General features: G+C 40.7%; 2 long non-coding RNA genes across 6 annotated transcripts in view; one reads left to right on the forward strand and one right to left on the reverse strand.

Moving 5' to 3' along the window:
• The window catches only part of LOC144313297 (uncharacterized), a 62,407-nt gene that overhangs the window by 25,984 nt on the left and 15,240 nt on the right, over positions 1-21,183 (forward strand). The gene's annotated exons all lie outside the window — the stretch shown is intronic.
• LOC144313589 (uncharacterized) lies at positions 452-20,356 on the reverse strand. 4 transcript variants are annotated; one of them, XR_013379185.1, is made up of 4 exons: positions 19,772-20,326; positions 19,207-19,355; positions 18,501-18,715; positions 452-774 (listed from the first exon to the last, which is right to left on the reverse strand). It is a non-coding gene; the product is annotated as an uncharacterized LOC144313589 (long non-coding RNA). The 4 variants fall into 4 exon arrangements; XR_013379187.1 differs by lacking the exon at positions 452-774 and adding an exon at positions 16,754-17,342 and having other exon boundaries at positions 19,772-20,329; XR_013379184.1 differs by lacking the exon at positions 452-774 and having other exon boundaries at positions 19,772-20,356.

Genomic DNA, 21,183 nt, shown 5'->3' on the forward strand with positions numbered 1-21,183 from the left:
ACTGTAGTGAACAAGTGAGATCAAATAACACTAAGTTTAATCCCAGAGCCAGCATTCATTATCTGTGTGGAAATAGGTGATGGTGCAAACTCTTTATATTTTAGTTTCTTCATCTGAAAAAAATCAGCATACATACTACATATCTCATATAATAATTGTCAGCTACAAATCAGAAAATACATGCAAAAAGTCATCAAAGTACATGTCCCTAATGCAGTGTTAAATGTAAGTTCTTACATTATGATAGAGGATTGGAAGGATCAGTTGAATTAAATTGCAGACAGCCTATATACTACACTAAGGAGTTTAATACTGGCAGGGGTGGGGGGATTTCGGGGGCATACAGGAATCATTTAGGTTCTTATGCAAATGAGTCATAAGATAAGAGAGGGGCATTAAAAATTAATCTGGTATCTGTGGACAGAATTGAGAAAAGAAAGAGGAAAATTCATTGAAATGATTCAGGGAGATTTATTGACATGAACTAAAGAGAAACAGTATCTCTGAGAAGTAAAGACCTTCTATGTCTTTCCCAGCCCATAAGCTCCAGGAAGGCAGAAGCAATGCCATTATTTTTACCTATATGATGAATGATTGTCTCTCCAGAGTTCTAAAGAATTTTCTGTTTGTGGAGATCCCTGGGTGTCGCAGCGGTTTGGCGCCTGCCTTTGGCCCAGGTTGCGATCCTGGAGACTGGGGATCGAGTCCCACGTCGGGCTCCCGGTGTATGGAGCCTGCTTCTCCCTCTGCCTGTGCCTCTCTCTCTCTGTGTGACTATCATAAAAAAAAAGAAATTTCTGTTTGTAACATACATTCACCTTCAATTAATTATGAATACTATCAACCATAATGGGAAGAAGATGGGTCTCTAAAATGGAATAAAGATATTCACAAAACTAAAGGATGCTACTTAGAAAAGATGAGAAGTTATGTCCGGAATGAAGTGAAAGTAACTTTTGCTTCTGAGGTTGGCATCATATCTGATGGCATGGAGGACTGTGTGGAAAAAATACTGTGGGCAAAATATGTCTAGAAAATAACACTACTGATCTGCCAAATCACAGCCATTATTTTAAATTCTAAGGGCACTGAATATTTATATAAGAATCATATTAGATGAGAATCTTGACTAGAAGTTGCTAGGGTAGTGGAGAATATATTTTGCTGTGCTCAAGATGCCAGGAAGGAAATGGTACCAATTAAGCTTTAGGATGTTTGTCAGGTAAGCTGTATCTGTAAGTGGAGAGTAGAGGTGGCTGAGACAGAAAGAAAAAACTTTCTTCCTGACTTTAGCATCTGTGCTGCCAAAGTGAGCACTCTTCCTGATGTTAGGGTTTTAATTTATTTCAGTAATATACTGTATGGTTGTCCTTTTCACACACATATCCATGTGGGTTTATTTTCCTTCTCCTACTAGATTATAAATCTCATTAATCCCAGGCCTTAATATTTTCCCTTCTCTGTCTTTCTTAAATATCAGCACTAGGAAAAAGTGCTTTGAAATGCCTTTTTTTAATGAAATGCTTTTTTTGAGTTTACTTCATAAAGTGGCTCCCTAAAATTTAGCCAAATACATCTCTTACTATAATTTGCATTTTCAGTAATTTTACTCTAATGGAAAAATTTCTTCACCTACTTCTGCTTGGTTTAGTTGTCCTTTCAATTTATCATTAATTTAGTTTAATATCTTCAGTCACCAAGGAGAACCATAAAAGTGGGTTTTAAAACCTTTTATCCTTTTAAAAGAAAATGCATCGAATTTCAAATTTTCTGGAGATTTTGTAGATACTAAAACATATTGAACAAAAGTTAAAGTCTACACAAGGCTTAGTATAAAAAAATACATGGTGAACTTTAGTAGAGCAGAAAAGAAAGCTCTGTTATCTTCTCCAGTTGTTGGTATATTCATTCAGTAGTCACAGAAATATAAGTAAGGGAGGATAGCACATTTTCTTTATGGAGTGAAGGTTTTTGCTTAAATCTAGTGCTTGTGTTTGCATATTAAAAAGCTATTTAGGGGTGCCTGGGTGGCCCAATGGGTTGTTTCAGCTCAGGTTATGATTTCAAGGTGGTAAGATGGAGCCCCATATTGGGCTCTGGGTTCAGCAGGGAGTCTGCCTGAGAGTCTCTCTTTCTCTCTCATTTGTACTCTCTAAAACAAATAAATCTCTAAAAAAATAAAAATAAATTAAAAAAAGATATTTATTTGCAGGATGATATGAGTTCAATGCAGCCATCCAAATATCTCTAATATTAAGAGAGGAGAAAGGGCAAGATGGCAGAAGAGTAGGGTCCCCAAGTCACCTGTCCCCACCAAATTACCTAGATAATCTTCAAATCATCCTGAAAATCTATGAATTCGGCCTGCGAATTAAAGAGAGAACACCTGGAATGCTACAGTGAGAAGAGTTCACGCTTCTACCAAGGTAGGAAGATGGAAAAAAAGAAATAAAGAAACAAAAGGCCTCCAAGGGGGAGGGGCCCCGCGAGGAGCCAGGCTGAGGCCGGGGCGAGTGTCCCCAGGACAGGAGAGCCCCGTCCCGGAGAAGCAGGAGCTGCACCGACCTTCCCGGGTGTAAAGGCACCCGCAGGGAGTTAGAGCAGGACCCCAGGAGGGCGGGGGTGCCCTCAGGCCTCCTGGGACACTAACAGACACCGCGCCCTAGGGAGAGCACGCCGAGCTCCCTAAAGGGCTGCAGCGCATGCACGCATTGACCCGGAGCAGCTCGGAGGGGCTCCGGCGGCGGCTCGCGGGGAGGGGGCTGCAGGGCAGGAGCGCGAACCCACCAGCACAGGCCGGGAGCCTAGGGCGCCGGGGACACAGCCCAGGATCTGGCCTCCCCCGGGACAGGCAGAGGCCGGGAGGGTCCAGGACAGCGAGGACGCTCCTGCCCCGAGCTGAGCAGATCAGCGGCCCCGCCCCGGAGCCTCCAGGCCCTGCAGACGGAGAGCTCTGGGGCTACTGCAGGAGCTGACTCCAGGGCTCCAGAGCTGGCTGCCGCCACTGCGGTTGTTCCTCCTGGGGCCTCGCGGGGTAAACAACCCCCACTGAGCCCTGCACCAGGCAGGGGGCTGAGCAGCTCCCCCAAGTGCTAACACCTGAAAATCAGCACAGCAGGGCCCTCCCCCAGAGGACCAGCTAGACCGACAGGGGAAAAACAAATTATTAACCAAGCAGCACTGGAAAGTTCCAGGGGAAGTCGAGGGATTTACAGTATACAGAATCAGAGGATACTCCCCATTGTTTTTTGTTTTTTGATTTCTGTTTGCCCCCCTTTATTCTTTTTTTCTTTTCTTCTCTTTTTTTTTCTTTTTCTATCTTCTTTTTTTCTTTTTCTTTTCTTCTTTCTCTTCCCTCTTTTTCTCCTTTTCCTAATACAACTTGTTTTTGGCCACTCTGCACTGAGCAAAATGATTAGAAGGAAAACCTCACCTCCAAAGAAAGAATCACAACTAGTCCTCTCTCCCACAGAGTTACAAAATCTGGATTACAATTCAATGTCAGAAAGCCAATTCAGAAGCACTATTATACAGCTACTGGTCACTCTAGAAAAAAGCAAAGGACTCAAGAGACTTCATGACTGCAGAATTTAGATCTAATCAGGCAGAACTTAAAAATCAATTGAATGAGATGCAATCCAAACAAGAGGTCCTAACAACGAGGGTTAACGAGGTGGAAGAATGAGTGAGTGACATAGAAGACAAGTTGATGGCAAAGAGAGAAACTGAGGAAAAAAGAGACAAACAATTAAAAGATCATGAGGATACATTAAGGGAAATAAGTGACAGTGTGAGGAAGAAAAATCTACATTTAATTGGGGTTTCCGAGGGCGCTGAAAGGGCCAGAGGGCCAGAATATGTATTCCTAATCTGGGCAGAAAAACAGGCATTCAGATCCAGGAAATAGATCCCCCCTTAAATTCAATAAAAACCCTTCAGCACCTCGACACTTGAGAGTGAAACTTGCAAATTCCAAAGATAAAGAGAAGGTCCTTAAAAGAGCAAGAGACAAGAAATCCCTAATTTATATGGGGATGAATATCAGATTAACAGCAGACCTCTCCACAGAGACCTGGCAGGCCAGAAAGGGCTGGAAGGATATATTCAGGGTCCTAAATGAGAAAAACATGCAGCCAAGAATACTTTATCCAGCAAGGTTCTCATTCAGAATGGAAGGAGAAAGAAAGAGCTTCCAAGACAGGCAGGAACTGAAAGAATATGTGACCTCCAAACCAGCTATGCAAGAAATTTTAAGGGGGACTCTCAAAATTCCCCTTTAAGAAGAAGTCCACTGGAACAATCCACAAAAACAGGGACTAAATAGGTATCATGATGACACTAAACTCATATCTTTCAATAGTAACTCTGAACGTGAACGGGCTTAATGACCCCATCAAAAGGCGCAGGCTGTCAGACTGGATAAAAAAGCAGGACCCATCTATTTGCTCTCTACAAGAGACTCATTTTAGACAGAAGGACACCTACAGCCTGAAAATTAAAGTTTGGAGAACCATTTACCATTCAAATGGTCCCCAAAAGAAAGCAGGAGCAGCCATCCTTATATCAGATAAACTAAAATTTACCCTGAAGACTGTAGTGAGAGATGAAGAGGGACACTATATCATACTTAAAGGATCTATCCAACAAGAGGACTTAACAATCCTCAATATATATGCCCCGAATGTAGGAGCTTCCAAATATATCAATCACTTAATAACCAAAGTTAAGACATACTTAGATAATAATACACTTATACTTGGTGACTTCAATCTAGCGCTTTCTACACTGGATAGGTCTTCTAAGCACAACATTTCTAAAGAAACGAGAGCTTTAAATGATACACTGGACCAGATGGATTTCACAGATATCTACAGAACTTTACATCCCAACGCAAATGAATACACATTCTTCTCAAGTTCACGTGGAACTTTCTCCAGAATAGACCACATACCGCATCACAATTCAGGTCTGAACCGATTTCAAAAGATTGGGATCGTCCCTTGTGTATTCTCAGATCATAATGCCTTGAAACTAGAACTAAATCACAAGAAGTTTGGAAGGACTTCAAACACGTGGAGGTTAAGGACCATCCTGCTAAAAGATGAAAGGGTCAACCAGGAAATTAAGGAGAAATTAAAAAGATTCTAATGAGAATGAAGATACTACGGTTTAAAACCTTTGGGATACAGCAAAAGCAGTCCTGAGGGGGAAATACATCGCAATACTAGCAGCCATCCAAAACTGGAAAGAACTCAAATACAAAAGCTAACCTTACACCTAAAGGAGCTAGAGAAAAAAGAAAAAAAAACAGCAAATAGATCCTACACCCAGCAGAAGAAGAGAGTTAATAAAGATTCGAGCAGAACTCAACGAAATCGAGACCAGAAGAACTGTGGAACAGATCAACAAAACCAGGAGTTGGTCCTTTGAAAGAATTAATAAGATAGATAAACCATTAGCCAACCTTATTAAAAAGAAGAGAGAGAAGACTCAAATTAATAAAATCATGAATGAGAAAGGAGAGATCAACCAACACCAAGGAAATACAAACGATTTTAAAAACATATTATGAACAGCTATACGCCAATAAATTAGGCAATCTAGAATAAATGGATGCATTTCTGGAAAACCACAAACTACCAAAACTGGAACAGGAAGAAATAGAAAACCTGAACTGGCCAATAACCAGGGAGGAAATTGAAGCAGTCATCAAAACCCTCCCAAGACACAAAAAGTCCGGGGCCAGATGGCTTCCCAGGGGAATTCTATCAAACGTTTAAAAAAAGAAACCATACCTATTCTACTAAAGCTCTTTGGAAAGATAGAAAGAGATGGAGTACTTCCAAAGTCGTTCTATGAGGCTGGCATCACCTTAATTCCAAAACCAGACAAAGACCCCACCAAAAAGGAGAATTATAGACCAATATCTCTGATGAACATGGATGTCAAAATTCTCAACAAGATACTAGCCAATAGGATCCAACAGTACGTTAAGATTATTCACCATAACCAAGTAGGATTTATCCCCGGGATGCAAGGCTGGTTCAACACTCATAAAACAATCAATGTGATTCATCATATCAGCAAGAGAAAAAACAAGAACCATGTGATTCTCTCATTAGATGCAGAGAAAGCATTTGACAAAATACAGCGTCCATTCCTGATCAAAACACTTCAGAGTGTAGGGATAGAGGGAACATTCCTAACATCTTAAAGCCATCTATGAAAAGCCCACAGCAAATACCATTCTCAATGGAGAAGCACTGGCAGCCTTTCCCCAAAGATCAGGAACAAGACAGGGATGTCCACTCTCACCACTGTTATTCAACATAGTCCTGGAAGTCCTAGCCTCAGCAATCAGACAACAAAAAGACATTAAACGCATTCAAATTGGCAAAGAAGTCAAACTCTCCCTCTTTGCCGATGACATGATACTCTACATAGAAAACCCAAAAGCCTCTACCCCAAGATTGCTAGAATTCATACAGCAATTTGGCAGCATGGCAGGATACAAAATCAATGCCCGGAAGTCAGTGGCATTTCTATACACTAACAATGAGACTGAAGAAAGAGAAATTAAGGAGTCAATCCCATTTACAATTGTACCCAAAAGCATAAGATACCTAGGAATAAACCTAACCAAAGAGGTAAAGGATCTATACCCTAAAAACTATAGAACACTTCTGAAAGAAATTGAGGAAGACACAAAGAGATGGAAAAATATTCCATGCTCATGGATTGGCAGAATTAATATTATGAAAATGTCAATGTTACCCAGGGCAATTTACACGTTTAATACAATCCCTATGAAAATACCATGGACTTTCTTCAGAGAGTTGGAACAAATTATTTTAAAATTGGTGTGGAATCAGAAAAGACCCCGAATAGCCAGGGGAATTTTAAAAAAGAAAACCAGGGATCCCTGGGTGGCGCAGCAGTTTGGCGCCTGCCTTTGGCCCAGAGCATGATCCTGGAGACCCGGGATTGAATCCCACATCAGGCTCCCGGTGCATGGAGCCTGCTTCTCTCTCTGCCTCCCTCTCTCTCTCTCTCTCTCTCTCTGACTATCATAAATAAATAAAAATTTTAAAAAAGCTTGTTTAAAAAAAATAAAAAATAAATAAAAAAGAAAACCATAGCTGGGGGCATCACAATGCCAGATTTCAGCTTGTACTACAAAGCTGTGGTCATCAAGACAGTGTGGTACTGGCACAAAAACAGACACATAGATCAATGGAACAGAATAGAGAACCCAGAAGTGGACACTCAACTTTATGGTCAACTAATATTCGATAAAGGAGGAAAGACTATCCACTGGAAGAAAGACAGTCTCTTCAATAAATGGTGCTGGGAAAATTGGACATCCACATGCAGAAGAATGAAACTAGACCACTCTCTTGCACCAGACACAAAGATAAACTCAAAATGGATGAAAAATCTAGATGTGAGACAAGATTCCATCAAAATCCTAGAGGAGAACACAGGCAACACCCATTTTGAATTCGGCAACAGTAACTTCTTGCAAGATACATCCATGAAGGCAAAAGAAACAAGAGCAAAAATGAACTATTGGGACTTCATCAAGATAAGAAGCTTTTGCACAGCAAAGGATAGAGTCAACAAAACTAAAAGACAACCTACAGAATGGGAGAAGATATTTGCAAATGACGTATCAGATGAAGGGCTAATTTCCAAGATTTATAAAGAACTTATTAAGCTCAACACCAAAGAAACAAACAATCCAATCATGAAATGGGCAAAAGACATGAACAGAAATCTCACAGAGGAAGACATAGACATGGCCAACAAGCACATGAGCAAATGCCCTGCATCACTGGCCATCAGGGAAATACAAATCAGAACCACAATGAGATACCACCTCACACCAGTGAGAATGGGGAAAATTAACAAGGCTGGAAACCACCAATGTTGGAGAGGATGCAGAGAAAAGGGAACCCTCTTGCACGCTTGGTTGGAATGTGAACTGGTGCAGGCCACTCTGGAGAACTGTGTGGAGGTTCCTCAAAGAGTTAAAAATAGACCTGCCCTATGACCCAGCAATTGCACTGCTGGGGATTTACCCCAAAGATACAGATGCAGTGAAACGACGGGACACCTGCACCCTGATGTTTCTAGCAGCAATGTCCACAATAGCCAAACTGTGGAAGGAGCCTCGGTGTCCATCGAAAGATGAATGGATAAAGAAGATGTGAAAGGGAATAGAGGGGAAGGGAGAAGAAATGGATAGGAAATATCAGAAAGGGAGGCAGAACATGGAAGACTCTTAACTCTGGGAAACGAACTAGGGGTGGTGGACGGAGAGGAGGGCGGGGAGTGGGGGTGACTGGGTTGTGGGCACTGAGGGGGGCACTTGATGGGATGAGCACTGGGTGTTATTCTGTATGTTGGCATATTGAACAGCAATAAAAAATAAATTTTTATTAGAAAAAAAGAAAGAAAGAAAGAAAAATAAAGAAAGAAAGAAAGAAAGAAAGAAAGAAAAGGAAGAAATAAAGAAAGAAAAGAAAGAAAAGGAAGAAATAAAGAAAGAAAAGAAAGAAAGAAAGAAAGAAAAAGAAAGAAAGAAAGAAAGAGAAAGAAAGAAAGAAAAAGAAAGAAAGAAAGAAAGAAAGAAAGAAAGAAAGAAAGAAAGAAAGAAAGAAAAAGAAAGAAAAGGGATCCCTGGGTGGCGCAGCGATTTGGCGCCTGCCTTTGGCCCAGGGCGTGATCCTGGAGACCCGGGATCGAATCCCACATCGGGCTCCCAGTGCATGGAGCCTGCTTCTCCCTCTGCCTCTCTCTCTCTCTCTCTCTGTGTGACTATCATAAGAAAAAAAGCAGTGGTTAATTTTTTGGAATAAGTTTAAAAAGGACATCAGAATTTTATGCTTTTTCAGAATTTCCTGTCTTATACTGAAATACAACATCCTTATTTCTAATGGTTCAGTTTGAATTGGTATGCACAGCAAGGGACAAGAGGTCTAGGGGCCAAAAGCAAGACCGAGGGTAATTCAGGAGTGTCACAACCCTTCCAGGGATGAGTACCAAGTCAAAAAAGTGTTTTTCTCATCTCTTGAGAAGAGATGAAGAAATGAAACATCGTAAGTATGTCAGATGGGTTTTTTGTATGATACACTAGAAAACAATCTCTGAAATTTTATTCCAAGCTTTGTACACACTCCTTCAAATACTTCATCCACTCGAAACTAGCTAGGAGCTCAAAAGTATATTTGCTTGAATGCTAAGTGACCTCAACAGGAGCTATAGTCAGGGTGCCACCACCCAATTTATGTGACTGATAAGTTTTAAAAGGGGCAATATGAGAGTTTACAGACATCGATAATAGCTTCAAATATGACTCGCATATGTAAGGAAAACTTTTAAGGTATCTTAACCGGTCCAGAAACCCAGACAGTTAGTATTCTGTTTTCCATTTTCGTTTTCATTAAATCGTCATCAATCAGCAATGTGACTAAGATAAATAGACAGCAGTACACAAGATAAAAATAGGAAGGCTCCTCAAAAACTCTCCTTAAATTCTATGCATGATTCATATTCAGCTTGAAAACCATTAGTTAAGGGATCCCTGAGTGGCGCAGCGGTTTGGCGCCTGCCTTTGGCTCAGGGCGCGATCCTGGAGACCCGGGATCGAATCCCACATCGGGCTCCTGGTGCGTGGAGCCTGCTTCTCCCTCTGCCTATGTCTCTGCCTCTCTCTCTCTCTCTCTGTGCGACTATCATAAATAAATAAAAATTAAAAAAAAAAAAAAAACCATTAGTTAAGAATGAAATAGCCAAAGATTCTAGCATATGAAGTGTGATGTATACCAACTTCTTAACCCTACAATATAATGGTAGGAAAGCTAACTCTGAGACCAAAACTCCATACCTAAAATAATTAGTACCAATACTTAGAATATAGCAAGATTTATTTTTCTTCCATTGTCTCTTACTTTCCACACAATAAGACAGGATATTATCAGGGTTGCCTGAACTATGTATGAAGTCAAGTCTATTTTTTTCTTTTTTTTTTTTTTTATTTTTTTTATTTTATTTTTTTATTGGTGTTCAATTTACTAACATACAGAATAACACCCAGTGCCCGTCACCCATTCACTCCCACCCCCCGCCCTCCTCCCCTTCTACCACCCCTAGTTCGTTTCCCAGAGTTAGCAGTCTTTACGTTCTGTCTCCCTTTCTGATATTTCCCACACATTTCTTCTCCCTTCCCTTATTTTCCCTTTCACTATTATTTATATTCCCCAAATGAATGAGAACATATAATGTTTGTCCTTCTCCGACTGACTTACTTCACTCAGCATAATACCCTCCAGTTCCATCCACGTTGAAGCAAATGGTGGGTATTTGTCATTTCTAATAGCTGAGTAATATTCCATTGTATACATAAACCACATCTTCTTTATCCATTCATCTTTCGTTGGACACCGAGGCTCCTTCCACAGTTTGGCTATCGTGGCCATTGCTGCTAGAAACATCGGGGTGCAGGTGTCCCAGCGTTTCATTGCATTTGTATCTTTGGGGTAAATCCCCAACAGTGCAATTGCTGGGTCGTAGGGCAGGTATATTTTTAACTGTTTGAGGAACCTCCACACAGTTTTCCACAGTGGCTGCACCAGTTCACATTCCCACCAACAGTGTAAGAGGGTTCCCTTTTCTCCACATCCTCTCCAACATTTGTTGTTTCCTGCCTTGTTAATTTTTCCCATTCTCACTGGTGTGAGGTGGTATCTCATTGTGGTTTTGATTTGTATTTCCCTGATGGCAAGTGATGCAGAGCATTTTCTCATGTGCATGTTGGCCATGTCTATGGCCAGAAAGGGCTGGTAAGTCTATTTTTTTCTATCTGGCTATCATTCATAAAAACAAAATTCAAGGTTCTATTTACTTTATTTTAAAAAATATATTTTATTTATTTATTCATGAGAGACACTGAGACAGAGAGGCAGAGATGTAGGCAGAGAGAGAAGCAGACTTTGTGCAGGGAGCCTGACGTGGGACTGGATCCTAGGACTCCAGGATAATGCCCTGAGCTGAAGGCAGACGCTCAACCGCTGAGCCACCCAGGCGTCCCTCTATTTACTTTCATTAATTCAGCTAATAGGAGCTTTTGGGGGAATGAGAAGGGTACTTAGAAAAAGAGAGAAAGATAACGGTTGTGCTTATGTGTCCCGGAGAAGTAATTCTCTTCCTCCTACTACTCCATATACTAGAGTTACTATAGTATTCTTTTCTCATGTTTTAAAGACTACTATTCAGCAATTTAGGGGTTTTAAGGATTTATAACCTCCAGTCAAAATAGTATTTCATGTATCAATTGTCATTTCCATATTGGCACTAGCTCCTAGTTTCATTCACAAAACTAGGGTTGTCAGGGCCTTAATGAGGCAATCCTTCTGCCTCCATCACCCCACTGGTTAGGCCAAACATATGCCGACCCATTCAGTTCTGAAACCACCTGCAGAGAGGAAGTTAAATGAAGAAAAGTAAAGCATCACACTGTCACCATCTTTAGATAAGCTCTAATTTTACCCAAAGGAGAAAACTTTAACCATGATAACAAAGCTGGCAATGACCATGATTAAATGATGCCTGTCATTCTGTCCTACCCCTGGGAGCTGCTCTCCACCCACTCCCAGGTGATGGATGTGTTTCTCTTGGTACACTGGGTTTAGATTGGCAAAGGAAGCAGACAGTTAAATTCATCAATCACCAGAGTGGGCAAAGCAGTATTTGATCTGCTCTGGAGAAAGGATGGGGACCTGAACAAAACTCATTGACAGCACAAAACCAAGGTCATCTCCCAGTACCACGAATACATCAAAGCAGGCTCATTTAGTCTCAAAGTGTGAGTCACAAATACTAAGCCTGGAAGAGATCTTAGAGAACCTGAAACCAATCCATTGACACACAAATCAGAGAATTCCCTCCCTCCACAACAATAAAACAAAACCAGACTCCATGACTCAGCATTTGTTATCCATACTCTTGAAATTTGTTATCTATTAGATGTCAATGTTCTGAATTCCAAAGCTATATCCAGTTACTGATTCCACATGGTATATACTTCCTGACCAGTAAATCTACATGAAAAAAAAAGTTTAAATGTGAACAAATTTGCTGCTTATATCAACATGAAAAACAAAACAAACAGAATCCAACTTATCTCTGTCAACCCCCTCTTTTTTTTCCTTTTCCAAATTGCTTTTTAATGCCTGAAATTTGAAAACCAACAGCTACTTCTATAGGCTTTTTCAAGGCCCTGAAAACAATGACGTACTAGTAAATCTCTTATTAGTATCCTATAGATTCACAAGCTCAAGAAAACTCAAGATGACAGGTTTCATGAATATTTTCTTTCAAGAACTTTATAGTTTAACCATCCCATGAAAAATAAATCTCCTTATTATGATATCCTGCTAAAGAGATAGACCCAAAAGTGTGTCCCTTTGTACAAGTATGTACTTCTTAACAGTGGCCACAAAGGAACAATAGGCATACAAAACCAAATACTATATTTCCAAATATCTGAAAAGAAAAAAAAAGAATCATACCACCGCCTATTTTGTTCTCCTCATTACCTGTCACTCTTTTTTAGGGATAAATGGCCTGATGATTTTCTTACAATAGTTCCACAGCTTAAAGCAGCAAAAAACATTTAAAATTTTTTTTAAAAACCAAAAAAGTTATGATTTCAAAACAGAAATGAGAAATTCACTTTTGTTATTTGAATGTGTGCTGCATGGAAAATCATTATGATCCTTCCACTTGCAAATGTTTCGGACCCTTCGGTAAATATGTGTTTTCTAATTAAACAGTAACTCTCTGTTTAAAATAAAAATTGGTATGATAGGTCCATGTCCATTTTCAAAAAGTGTATTTTTCAATGACATCCAAGATAGGTCAGCATTTTCCCACTACTGCAAAAAACAGCAATGTGTATCCTCGACGCAGGTATTACAACACATAAATACACTGTTGCCCTGGCTCTCCCTCTGGTTCCATCTGCTCTCTTGCTGTGCAACAGCTATAGCATAAAAAAGCCTATTCGCACACGCTTTTGATATTACACTATTTAATCACATACAGCTGTGGCTTACAAGACTGCTACAAAACACAATTTTAATGTAGTACTCGAAGCCAATTGTGGATAAACATCAACCATTTACTCCGAATAAGAAGTCCAACACTAAAAAGATTTTCTTTTAAAGAAAGACTGGTTTTCTTAGAATTTGGCATGGACGTAATTGTGACTGAGCCCTCTCTCTGCCAAAAAGACTGATAATGTCAAAAAGGATTGTGTAAAATCATATTAGTGCAATAATGATGCTTTCCAGAATTCCTGGAGCCAGAAAGACCTGAAATGAACTTACATCCTACTTCTCTTCTTTTGTCTCCCTCCCTGCAAATCACCCCTACCTCCAACCCTCTAATAGATTTAATTACTTCAGAGAAATAATTTTGATTTATAATTCTATTGTTCTTTTCCCAAACTGAGAGAAAGCGAAAGGAAGCTGTTAGGAAGATACTGTTAGAACAAATTGACATGAGGTTTCTTTTGAATTAAGAATGATTCTGGAGAGAAAGACAACAACAACATGAACTTTTTACATAGCTCCTCCTTTTAGCTAGGCACTAAACTTAGTACTGTGAAAACAATGGCTGCATTATAGAAAAGACAATTCCAAAGATAATTAAATATGGGGGAGGAGGTAAAGAAAACAGGACAACTAGAAAGGGAGAGTGGCCCCTTGTTACTATTTTTCTCTTATTCAAAACCAATTAAAATTGCGTACATTCTCAAATGAGACAAACAAGATTTATCATAGTTTCATGCTATCATATTACCCCCTGAAGCGGAAGAAATATTTGGAGTTGTACCTCAAGGTTCTATTGCTGGACAATTTTTAGAAAACCAGTTTTGTATGTTTCAGCCTTTCAAAGGAAAACAGAACTTGGGAGTTTTCAAGGCTGTTTTAAAACAGGCAAGTTACCAACTCTGGCTATCAATGCAAATCTGAGGCAGGAAGTACTAAGGAAATCGTAAACTCTTTCCCTCCCTCTGCAGGATTTTCTACATTTTCATGTGCAAGAAGCATGTTAAGGGGTTGTCCTGTTTTGCTTTTGAAGGATCTGTACATTCACATCTTTGAGAATATCCCTTGCCCCATAGGAGCCTCTCTCTTCCTTTCCCTACTCCTTAGTCCTTCGTGTTTCAAGTGTTTGCTCTTTCTATGGCACAATCAATCGGGCTCTAGCTAGACTTTGAGAGATAAGCAGCTGTCCAGGCTGCAGATGGTTGGAAACTCAGCCTGAAGTCAGTGTGCAGTTGAGTTACTCCCTATACCTGACCCCAACTTCACACCAGGTTCTGAATACGATCTGAGTACCAGCAGCCAGAAAAACTCTGTTGGGTCCCACAGATCTTTCTGCAAGATCTTCAGGGGAAGCAGATGGTCCAAGGTGGGAAAGCAGTAGGCTGATGGAAAAGCAGCATGAGTAGAAACCATGCCCTGGATCGGTAGAAACATCGTGACCCGGTCAGGGTAAGGAAATGGAAGGAAGGACTAGCTTGCTGTGTGCGTTTGGATGCATTTTAAAGTTTTGGGAAGATGATAAAGTTTTCCAGATACCACACATGAGGGAAATATCTTTCTCAGCAGCAAAGTATCAATTCACCAGGCTGTGACCATGTTTTACTCTTTTTAGCCTTCCTAGTTATGATTAAGTTGCTTTTCCAAGAAACCCTCCACAAAATAACTCAGATTGCGATTCACCCTGGGTCTCACAATGCAATAGCAACAGGTTGCTTGCTTTGAATGGGCTATAACAAAATTGCTGAGAAATATTAGGTTGTGACTCAATCAAACGTGATTATGGATATTATCATTAAGCTAATGAGCTATTTTTTGGTCCCCTTTCTCTAAAATTTGCTGATTATCCTGGTGGCCTTCAAAGAGCAAATTCGTTTTGATGAAGATTTTTTTTTTTTAAATCTGGCTATGGCTCTTATGTAAGTATTAAAACATGTCATCAAGATTGCTTCTTTTCTGCTCAATCACAATGTTTCTTTTTTAAATTGCTTCTTTTAATAGGGGGAAAAAATGGCCAAAAGAAAATTGACAAATGACAGCTTTTAATGCAAGGTCTTGGAAAGCATGCATCCTAGAACAATACCGCTACAAGATAGCTATCAGCTAGTCATTGGGTTTTCATTTTACTTCTATGTACATTTATCTAATATAATAATTTAAGCATTTGGAAAATTATTCAAAGGGAGAGAAGCATAAGTAACTTATTTCTAATTTCTTTTTCTTTTTAAGCAACAAAGGTAGTGAATTAGTTCTAATGTGATGGGAAAATAAGAGGATCAGAGAAAGCAGGGAAGTGCCCCAAGTTTTTCTAAAACTTTAATTGCATTTGAGGAAAGGGAAACCTTTCCATTTATTTAGACACCCTACTCTCATTTTGTTTTATCATAAGAAAAGAGCAGCTGTATCTAACACACACATTTAAGTAGAAAGAAAAGGTTCAGTATTTTGTACTGTCTGAATAAATGCAATGATACACCTTGAGTTCTTTAAGAACCCCATAAAGATTCTTCACCCCAAACTAATGTCAGTAAATGGCTTTTGTTGATTAGTTAAGAACACCTGGTTTTACAGGACAGCTTAAGTTATGATGTCACCAGAATATGACTTTTATAGTCAACCACAGAACTCTATTTTTATCAACCATAAGTATTCTTTATGTATCAGTATCATTTTAAATAGCTGATTTTTAAAATAGATTATAACTATAAGCCAAGGCTAGGACTGTAGATTTTGTGAATTCCACCAAGGCTTGCTTACCAAATAAACATGAGCAGCATGTATTCCCCTCAGAATTATTATAGGTAATATTTTAAGATAAAAATATAAAAGGAGCAAAAAGACACCACTGAAATAACCCAGTTGTTTTCATGCTATACTGGGTCATGATAGTACTTTCTTACATAGTATTCATGCTGCCAGAAAGTCCCCACATTTTAAAGTATGATTGATCCTTATTCTTATTCCCTGTGTGCCCAAGTTTCAAAGCAGGGCAAGTTTTCACATCTTCAGCTTCCAGGAATGTTATTAATGTCTATCATTTCAGAGCCACCGAAACAGTATTCAACAACTTCACAGCTCTGTCGAAAGTTTGCAACATAATAATCAATATGAACTACCATGATAGCCAAATAGCTGATCCTATATTCCCCACCACCCTGATCTGATTGCCCGAATATCAGTTTAGGTCACCTAATGGATCTACCTTCTTTAAAAATGTTCCAGAAGTTGATGGCTTTGACTAGCTTGAAAGTAACAAGATCCAGATGCCGCCTGTCTACACACTAAACTACACAGGACCCCAAACAGATTTTTTTTTAAATTCCCTCTATGTTTTTCAGGCTCTCCTCTTTTCCCTCACCACTGCACTTTCTTTACCTCAATCCCTCTCTCTCTCCCTCTCCCAGTCTCTCTCTTCACACACACACACACACACACACACACACAGACACACACACTTCCCATCAGTGTAGCTCATCCAACATCCTGTCCTTAATATAATGTGCAAGACATTATTTCCTGCTAGCAATAAGTTAAAAGAAATCTCAGGCAGGAAAGCAATTATTCCATTCATTTTTATCTAAAGTTTCCTTTCTGAATATGCTTCGTAGTCAAAAAAAGAACCAAAAAGAAAGCATGAATTTTGAAACATTTGGAAAAATTTAGCCAAATGAGTAAAAGGGATGGAATGTCCGATATTTTTCATGGAACCCTTGGGTTTGTTGTTTTTATTTCTTGGGGGGGGGATGAGGAATGACTATAAATTTCCTCTTTTAGACTAGCCCTTGCTTTGCCATTTCCTTGAGGAAGGCAGACAGCATTCTCCACCCAATCCCCCAAAGAGTTAAAACACATTGCACTGCACGGGAGCAGGAGGGCTGGTCTACTAAAGCAGCAGCCCCACAAACTAAATGCTCACAAGGGCAAAAAGCAATGTGAGTAGACCTTGCAGGGGCAGGGCGAGTCATGGAGCGATTGAAAAAGAAAGAAAAAAAAGCAACAATTTTTAATAGAATTCGGAAAGTCTGCTGCCTCGTCTGGTTTACAAATAGGCATTGTTGGAGGAGACAGAATAAATAAGAGCTAACTACAGCATGAATTACCAAACACTAATCCCATCAACGAGTCCCGGTGGCAGCACAGATCACTCAGGCACGCCTTGGTCACTCTCCGCATATTTATTTATTAAGAAGACAGTGGAGTCTGGCTAATGCGATACAAAATTAATATCATCTGTAAAGAAACATAACCCATACATTCAAAGCGATAACTCTACCGACACCCTCCCCCCCAACTCAATCAAGTCCAATTTAACTGACAAATTGGAGCAGTGATTTCACACCTGAGAGCCTTTCAGGTCTGAACTGCAGGATCAAGTTCATGGTTGGCACTGCCCACTGCTTAGTTACGTGGGCTTTCCACTGGCCCCGTAATGGTCATTTGCGCACACACATAAAGACTAAAGTATTAAAAATTTTTTTAATTTTTTTTATTTATTTATGATAGTCACACACAGAGAGAGAGGCAGAGACATAGGCAGAGGGAGAAGCAGGCTCCATGCACCGGGAGCCCGACGTGGGATTCGATCCCAGGTCTCCAGGATCATGCCCTGGGCCAAAGGCAGGCGCCAAACCACTGCGCCACCCAGGGATCCCAAGACTGAAGTATTTAACCAATTCGTGTCCAATTATCATCAGTTATATTTCATCCCGTTTCAAGATCCACAGGCCTCCTGATGGCAGCCAGCACAGAAAAACAGAGCTTCGAAAAGTAAAGAACATCTATTGTAAAGCTCCAAACTTCAGTCTCTAGAGTCTTGATCACCCTCCATATAAAATAAAATATGTAAGGCAAATACACAAAAACAAAAGCACACCCAAACAAACTCTACGGGACGTCAGTTAGTCGTACTATACCTTCCCACACCCTTCTTTCATTCTATACTCTGTGATTGAAAGTCTGAATTGCCCCCACCCTGGTGCATCCTATCCAGTGAGAAAAACCCTTTCAGAGCCACAAAGAACAGCTCACCAGAAAAGCCTCTGAAATCGTTGTTGTTCCTGATAATCACTGTCACAATCTCCTTTCTATCAACCCTGTCCATCTGCAAAGCACTTTACTACGGATATCAGGAACATTTTTATGTTGCCAAATAACAACAAAGGAACACGAGCGAAACTATTATCTCTGCTAGAAGAGAAAAACCACAGTCCCAGGGCTTGCTTTCTTTTCATATTCTCCTCTGCCTCATTAACTCCATTGCTATGTTACTAATTTCAAAGAAGCAGGAAAAGGTGATGGGAAAGGGGAGGTAAATAATAATCCACATGCCTGTTTCCCATCCCAAGTGCAGGATACACACTGCTTGCCAGACTGTGGGTCGAGCCATACCTTGGTTTAGAGACAGTGAGGATAGTAGTAAGTGTACTGGGGGTACATTTGTGGCTGATCCAGGCGTTTACCCATGTAGCTGGAATCTTTATCTCCGAGGCAGGGAACTCGATGACAGGGTATAGTGCCCCAGGCCGAGCGTCCTCTTAAACCACTATTCCTGATGGTCCCGATGACTGATGAGGCTTCAGAGATCCTTCGTCTTCCACCACTCACTAGTTCCAACACGGCAGGAATTTAAAAAAGAAACACACCAAAAAAATAAGAAAGAAAGAAAGAAAGAAAGAAAGAAAGAAAGAAAGAAAGAAAGAAAGAAAGAAAAAAGGAAAGGTATTGGTAGAACAACACACGCACACACACACGCGCACACACACACACACACACACACACACAGCCTTCCCAGATCCTGCCTTCCTTCCCCCAGCTGCCAGGGTCCACTTGGGATGAGGCACTTTGTTCTCTACCCAGGCTGTCTGTAGTGATGTCAATTGCCAGCGTTTGTAAAGAGGGAGAGAAGAAAAAAATCAAAGTCTTTTTAGCACAACTCCGAATCCTTGCAGATCAGCTTCCTGTCTCCTGTTTGTCTCTTTCCCCACCTTAAAGAAAAAGGGAAAAAAAGAAAGAAGAAAGAAAGAAAGAAAACAAAAAAATGAAAAAGAAAAAAAAAAAGAAAGAGAAAGGGGAAAAGAAAACAAAACAAAACAACCTTGCACAGCCTGGTTGCTGCTGTCTCCCTTCCAGAGTGACATGGTGTTCGGGCTCCTCCTGTCCTTTCATTCACTTCCTCTCCTTCCAGCTGGTGGGTGGAACCTCTCCAGGGAGCAGGGTATGCAGTCCAGAAAGCTGCAGTATTTCCTCCAAGAAAAAAAAAAAAGCCTGCTTCAACCCCTGCTGCAAGCAAAGTCCTGATTCCCTCTGCTGGCTATCTCGAACAGCAAAGCAATTTTTGCAGCAAAGCTGCTGCCGCTGGAACTGAACCCAGGGAACTCAAATTCGGGCGGTGGATTATTTCTTATCCTTCCCTCCATCTACCCCACACAAGAGCTGCCTTTTTTTTCTTGCCAAGTGGCAAGGTAAGCCACACTGCTAAAGCAAACACAGAAGACCACGGGAGGGAAGAGAGGACGAAGGGAGGAAGGAAGAGAAAGACAAAAATAAAAGCAGACGGACGACCCGTGCTGGTTAAAATGGAACAAGTGTGTCCCAGATGCTTTCAGAACCTGTTAACATACGAAAGCCAGATGAATCCAAGACCCGGTCCAGAAACTAACCTTTTACTTCTCGGACGACACGGAGGATGCTAAGCATTGAAGAAATTTGAGAGTCTATGCCAGGACTACTATTAGCAAGCCCTGCATCGTCAGATCACAAGGACCCACTTGCCATAGCCGAAATGATCATTCTTACCCTTACATCCGTTTTGTAAGCATCAAAGGAGGTATCCCATTAGGTTTACAGGCGTCTTCATAAATAAAAGCTCTGGTTCTCTCACTGTCTATCTATGATGATTTTGATTCAGGGATGCTTTAATCACTTTCCCGATGTCATCACAAAAAAAAGCACAATTACCTGACAGAGTTTTTCCCCACCAATAATAAGTAATATTCTGACATGTCTGTCGGCTGTTACATTATAATACAAATGGTTTCAGCGAAAATATATTTCCTTTAAGGGTCCCTTTTCAAGGCAGTCAAGGCTAAAATTAGACATGCCAGCTGTGTTTTGCTGTGAGCGCTCACGCATGCCCAAAGCGTGGCCAGACCAACATTGAGCGCCTCTCCACTTCGTCAAACCAGCTCTGTTCTCCCCAGCCTAGAGCTGCCTTTTCAGATAAGAGGTTCCTGGTACAAATCCAGCTTCCTAGTGAGGAAGAACAGAGAATTCCAGCCCGGTGCACAATATGGTATCCAGCCACAAACAAGCCCTGCCGCCCGTGAGGTCACTGGCTTTCACTCAGGGGTCTGGTTATTAGAAGCTGTGTGAGTGCATGGATATTCCTTGGAAAAAGTTAAGGATGGTGGATAAATAGCTTTATGTTTGACAAGAATAACAACCAGAAAGAAGGAAGGAGAGAGGGTGGGAAGGTAGGAGTTAGAAGCCCTGATATCACTGTCATTAAGAGAATTAAATCAATTCCACCAACATTGAAATGTGTTCTTCTGGGCCTTATTCGTCCCATCCAGAAAGTGGAAATACTGCCAACTTATGTGGCTGAAGGTGGTAAACGGAATCAGATACTAAATCAAAACTACATTGATTTAAAAATCATTCAGTGACATCTCAATGCTCAGACAATAAAGTCTTGGCTTCTTGGAATAGTTTTCAAGACCCTTGAAAACCCAACTTTATTCTCCAGCCTCAGAGAGTAAACTCTGGCCCTCGTAGTCTATATCTGAGTCACAGTGAACTGCTTTTAAAGTGGAATGTGCGGAGGATCCCTGGGTGGCTCAGCGGTTTGGCGCCTGCCTTCAGCCCAGGGCCTGAATCTGGAGTTCTGGGATCGAGTCTCACGCCGGGCTCCCTGCATGGAGCCTGCTTCTCCCTCTGCCTGCGTCTCTCTGCCCCTCTCTCTCTGTCTCTATAAATAAAATCTTTAAAAAAATAATAAACTGGAATGTGCCCTCTCAGAGACTTCTGTCATCTGCTCTGCCCCAAATGGTCTTGCATCCCCATTCAGCCCATC

This window comes from Canis aureus, chromosome 5 (genome assembly GCF_053574225.1).
Source record: "Canis aureus isolate CA01 chromosome 5, VMU_Caureus_v.1.0, whole genome shotgun sequence".
Classification (NCBI taxonomy): domain Eukaryota; kingdom Metazoa; phylum Chordata; class Mammalia; order Carnivora; family Canidae; genus Canis; species Canis aureus.